At 39.2% G+C, this 6207-nt stretch overlaps 1 pseudogene; it reads right to left on the bottom strand.

Annotated features, from left to right (window-relative positions):
• Positions 1-1241: 1241 nt before the first annotated feature.
• On the bottom strand, positions 1242-2565 carry LOC123944191 (annotated as a pseudogene).
• Between the last annotated feature and the right edge of the window lie 3642 nt (positions 2566-6207).

Here is a 6207-nt window from a genome sequence, read left to right as displayed (position 1 = left end):
CTTGCCCAGTTGTTATGGCTAGTACTTCCAATACTATGTTAAGTAAAAGTGGCAGGAGCGAGTATCCTTTTCTTTTACCTGATCTGAGAGGAAAAGCTTACAACTTCTCACTATTGAGTATGTTAACTGTGGGTTTGTCATAAATAGTCTCTATTATGTTGAGGTATGTTTCCTGTATACCTACTTTCTTGAGAATTTTTATCATAAATGGATGTTGAATTTTGTCAAATGCTTTATCGGTATCTCTTGAGGTGGTTTTATAATTTTTATCTTTTATTTTGTTAATATGGTATAGCATGTTGTTTGATATGGAGATACTGAACCATCCTTACATCCCTGGAGTACATCCCACTTGATCATAGTATATAATCTTTAAAATATATTGTTGAATTCAGTTTGCTAATGTTTTGTTGAAAAATTCTGCATCCATGTTCATCAGGGATATTGGCCTGTAATTTTCATTTTTTGTGATGTCTTTGTGTGGTTTTAGGATTAGGGTATATTGGCCTTGTAAAAAGTTTAGAATCATGTCTTCCTCTTCAATATTTTTGTACTAATTTGAGAAAGATAGGTACTAAAGTGTTAAATGTTTGGTAGAATTCACCTGTGAAGCTGTCTGGTCCTGGATCTTTTTGGGGGGAGTTTAAAATTACTTATTTCATTATTTGTAATTGGTTTATTCACATTTTCTACTTCTTTTTTCTCATTAAAATTTTGTTTTTATTTTTTAATTTTTAAAAAAATTTAAAAGATTTTGTTATTTGAGACATAGAGAGAGAGCGAGACAGAGAGAGAGCATGAGTTGGGTAGAGGAAGGGCAAAGGAAGAAGCAGACTCCTGATGAACAGGAAGCCTGACTTGGGGCTTGATTCCAGAACCCTGGGATCATGACATGAGCCAAACAAAGGCAGAAACTTAATTGACTGAGCCACCCAGGCACCCTAAACTTTTGTTTTAGTTAATCCCAAATTCTGTGAAAGATTTTTGTCAAGTTGGTTCCATTAAAGAGTACTGATTTTCAAACTAATAACTTAAAACTGCTACACACACACATGCATGCACTCACACACACCAAATGGTCCACAAAATACTGTCCTTTCCTTTTGAAGGTTTTGGCAATATATCATTATAATTAACCAGTCTTTTATTATTAAATTTAAATGGTCAACTGACAAAAATATTTCAGAGACTTTTCTTCCACAACTGATTAAGACTGGGGTGGCAAGTATTAGGGATTACAATCATTTAGCCTTCTGAGCTTTCTGGTCAAACTTAGTGACATTGCCAGCTTCAACTGCCTTCTTGGCCAGTGCTTCGATGACATCCACAGCAACCATCTATCTCATGTAATGAACAGTGAAATAGAACAGAGGAGGATAGAGAAGTTCTCGACAGACATAGGCTTGTCAAGAGCCATATCAATGATGGTGGCATCATGAGATTTCAGGAACTTAGGGCCATCTTCTAGCTATTTCCCAGGAGAGCAATCAATCTTCTCCTTCAGCTTAGCAAAGCTGTAAGCATTGTGAGCTGTGTGACATTTCAGCACGGGTTCACATCCAGCACTGATTTGGCCTGGATGGTTCAGGGTAATGAGCCATGAAGCTAACTGCTTCCATTGGTGGGCCATTTTTGCTGTCACTACACATATTGCCACAGGGAACCTTTTGACAGATCCTCAATTAAAACTTGATGGTGCATTTCAACAGACTTTACTTCAGTTGTAACATTGGCCGGAGCAAAGGTGACCACCATGCCAGGTTTAAGAATGTCAGTCTCCACTCGACCCACAGGCAGAGTACCAATGCCATTAATTTTGTAGATGTCCTGGAGGGGCAGACACAAGAATCATCAGTCTGAGGAGTTGGTGGCAGAATTCAGTCCAGAGCTTCAAGCAATGTGGTTCCACTTCCATTGTCATCTTTATGGGTGAATTTCCGTCCTTTGAACCAAGGTTTGTTAGCACTTGGCTCCAGCATGTTTTCACCATTCCAACCAGAAATTGGCACAAATGCTACTTTGTCAGGGTTGTAACCAATTTCCTTCATGTATGTACTGTCTTCCTTAATGATTTCCTTGTATCTTTTCTGACTGTAGCTCAGTGGAATCCGTTTTGTTAACATCAAAACTTTGTTGTTTCACACCCAGTATGTAAGCTTGAGTGCATGCTCATGGGTCTGCCCATTCTTGCAGATACCTGCTTCCAATTCACTAACACAGCAGCAACGATCAAGATATCACAGTCAGCCTGATATGTGCCTGTAATCATGTTTTTGATGAAATCCTTGTGTTCTGGGGCATCAATGATTGTCACATAATACTTGTTGATCTCAAATTTCCACAGGGAGATATCAGTGGGATACCATGTTCACCTTGAGCTTTCAGTTTATCCCAGACCCAGGCATACTTGAAGGAGCTCTTTCCCATCTCAGGAGTCTCCTTCTCAAATTTTTTGATAGTTCTTTTTGTCACTACTACATTTGCAGATCAGATGATCAGTAGTGGAAACTAGTCCAAATCTATGTGTCTAGTGATGATGTTGATATGAGTCTTTTCCTTTTCCATTTTGGTTTAGGTTTGGCAGTGGTTTTCATGAGACCTGTGTTCTGGCGACAAACCCATTGTGAAAGAGAACATTTTTCTATTGCTTGACTATGTCTTAGAATGTTGTGTGTTTCTAGGAATTAAAATTTTCTATGTATGCTTGATATTGTTCCAGAAGTCTCCTAAACTGTCCTCATTGTTTTAAAGTTCTTTTTTGTTTGTTTGTTTTTGTTTTTGTTGTTTTTTTTTTGTGTTTTTTTTTTTAATTTATTTATTTTTATTTGTTTATTTACAGCATAACAGTGTTCATTGTTTTGGCATCACACCCAGTGCTCCATGCAGTACGTGCCCTCCTCATTACCCACCACCTGGTCCCTCAACCTCCCAACCCCCCCACCCCCCCCGCCGCCCCTTCATAACCCTCTAGTTGTTTTTCAGAGTCCATAGTCTCTCATGGTTCATCTCCCCTTCCAGTTTCCCTCAACTCCCTCTCCTCTCCATCTCCCCATGTCCTCCATGTTATTTGTTATGCTCCACAAATAAGTGAAACCATATGATACTTGACTCTCTCTGCTTCACTTATTTCGCTCAGCATAATTTCTTCCAGTCCCGTCCATGTTGCTACAAAAGTTGGGTATTCGTCCTTTCTGATGGAGGCATAATACTCCATTGTGTATATGGACCACATCTTCCTTATCCATTCATCCGTTTAAGGGCATCTTGGCTCTTTCCACAGTTTGGCGACCGTAGCCATTGCTGCAATAAACATTGGGGTACAAATGGCCCTTCTTTTCACTACATCTGTATCTTTGGGGTAAATACCCAGCAGTGCAATTGCAGGGTCATAGGGAAGCTCTATTCTTAATTTCTTCAGGAATCTCCACACTGTTCTCCAAAGTGGCTGCACTAACTTGCATTCCCACCAACAGTGTAAGAGGGTTCCTCTTTCTCCACATCGTCTCCAACACACGTTGTTTCCTGTCTTGCTAATTTTGGCCATTCTAACTGGTGTCAGGTGGTATCTCAATGTGGTTTTAATTTGAATCTCCCTGATGGCTAGTGATGATGAACATTTTTTCATGTGTCTGATAGCCATTTGTATGTCTTCATTGGAGAAGTGTCTGTTCATATCTTCTGCCCATTTTTTGATATGATTATCTGTTTTGTGCATGTTGAGTTTGAGGAGTTCTTTATAGATCCTGGATATCAACCTTTTGTCTGTACTGTCATTTGCAAATATCTTCTCCCATTCCGTGGGTTGCCTCTTTGTTTTGTTGACTGTTTCCTTTGCTGTGCAGAAGCTTTTGATCTTGAGGAGGTCCCAAAAGTTCATTTTTGCTTTTGTTTCCTTGGCCTTTGGAGACATATCTTGAAAGAAGTTTCTGTGGCTGATATCGAAGAGGTTACTGCCTATGTTCTCCTCTAGGATTCTGATAGATTCCTGTCTCATGTTGAGGTCTTTTATCCATTTCGAGTTTATCTTTGTGTACGGTGTAAGAGAATGGTCGAGTTTCATTCTTCTACATATCGCTGTCCAGTTTTCCCAGCACCATTTATTAAAGAGACTGTCTTTTTTCCATTGAATATTTTTTCCTGTTTTGTCGAAGATTATTTGACCATAGAGTTGAGGGTCCATATCTGGGCTCTCCACTCTGTTCCACTGGTCTATGTGTCTGTTTTTATGCCAGTACCACGCTGTCTTGGTGATCACAGCTTTGTAGTAAAGCTTGAAATCGGGTAACATGATGCCGCCAGTTTTGTTTTTGTTTTTCAACATTTCCTTAGCAATTCGGGGTCTCTTCTGATTCCATACAAATTTTAGGATTATTTGCTCCAGCTCTTTGAAAAATATCGATGGAATTTTGATCAGAATGGCATTAAAAGTATGATTGCTCTAGGCAGTATAGACATTTTAACAATGTTTATTCTTCCAATCCAAGAGCATGTAACAGTCTTCCATCTTTTTGTGTCTTCTTCAATTTCTTTCATGAGTGTTCTGTAGTTCCTCGAGTACAGGTCCTTTACCTCTTTGGTTTTTGTTTTTGTTGTTTGGATTGGGTGTTTTCCCAAATTGGGCAGCTGATTTGTTCTGTTGTATCATTTAATTCACTGCTTCTTTTCTGTAGTGTGTTTTTTCGTTTCAATTATTGCATATTTTTTTGCTTATATTTTCAAGACTTTTTTGAAGTTCTCACTGTGTTACCCCATTCTTCTCCCACGTTAATGAGTATTATTTTTTAATGAGTCTTTTTAATAACTATTACTTTGACCTTTTTATCTGGTAAATTATTTATTTCTGTTATATTAGGGTTTCTTTGCCCTTGGGTTTTATGTTCCTTCCTTTGGCTCCTATTCCTTTGTCTCATAATTTTGTTTGACTTTTCTGTGTTTGCTTCTACAAAGCAGGCAGAACAGCTACCTCATCTGATCTTAAGGACTGACCTTATATAGGAGAATCTTCTACATAAAGTGCATCTGCCTGGCAGCTTTGGCAGGCTGGCTGCAACAACCATAGGCCAGGTGGTCCCTGCCTGTGCTGTGTTGGGCCCATCTTGGCTGAAACGGGAGTGTACTCAGGCAGGAATATCCTGGGTCATGGTGCGCTGGGGCTACCTTAATGGTAGGGCTGGAATTGGTGTAGGCATGGCCCAGGGAATCCTGGAGGATATTTTGCTAGGGGTACCTTGCAGAAACAGCCAGATCTGGCATGGGATGGGGGTCAGGGTGCACTTGAATAGTCCTAGGATGTCAGCTAGAGTGCCTGGACCATGCTTCTTTCCATACATCAAGGTGGAGAGTGAACATAAAAAAAGGTAGTCACTAGTGCCTCCAACCCTGAAGAGCATTCCAGTAGTTCCCTGCTCATTTGATGGGCTTGCTAGGTTTAGTAAACAGATTTCCTTCATATACAATCTAATTGCCCTGAAAGTGCTGTTTTGTTTTTGTTTTAACTATAATCCATGGTGGGTGAGCCTGTGCAATGGGCCCTGTAGTGATAGCCCTCCCTACTTCAAGTCACAAATTTGAGGGTGAGGTTCCTATTATCACCGAATCTCCATCTCTCCTTCCTTTCTCTTTGTGGTCCCTCACTGTTCTATACAACAGATAGAAGCTGTTTAGTCAGCCCTCAGCTCTTCAGAAGGAATTGCTCTATATGTAGGTGTAAGTTTAATATGTCTGTGGCAGGAATTGAGTTCAGGGTCTTCCTGGACTTTTCTTTGACCATCCTTCTTCACAAAGAACTTTTTAAAATGTAAATTATATTTTTTGTATTAGAAACTATACTAAGATGTTTTAGTTTATTCATTTTGAAACAATGATGACACTCTTATATGTTAAAATCGTTTCCTGAAAATTTCAGGAACTATTTAGGTCAAAAGAGAGGCTATTTTATTTATTTATTTATTTACTTACTTACTTACTTACTTACTAACTTATACAATTTACAGATCTCTTTAATGACAACTTAATAGAAAAAAGCCAGATTTTCCTATCTGCTTCTGTATTCAGTCTGTTGCCACGTCATATATCACGGAGCTCTGGAGGACCTCCCTGTGCACGAATGAATGAATGCGAGTGAAAAAGACTAATAACATCTTAGTGTTGTCCTTGAACTGTTTGAAAACTCTGGTCTAGATCGTCACCTTTTGCGTGGAAGTGTCA

Source organism: Meles meles, chromosome 6 (assembly GCF_922984935.1).
Source record: "Meles meles chromosome 6, mMelMel3.1 paternal haplotype, whole genome shotgun sequence".
Taxonomy (NCBI): domain Eukaryota; kingdom Metazoa; phylum Chordata; class Mammalia; order Carnivora; family Mustelidae; genus Meles; species Meles meles.
This window is presented reverse-complemented; position numbering and strand designations above follow the sequence as displayed.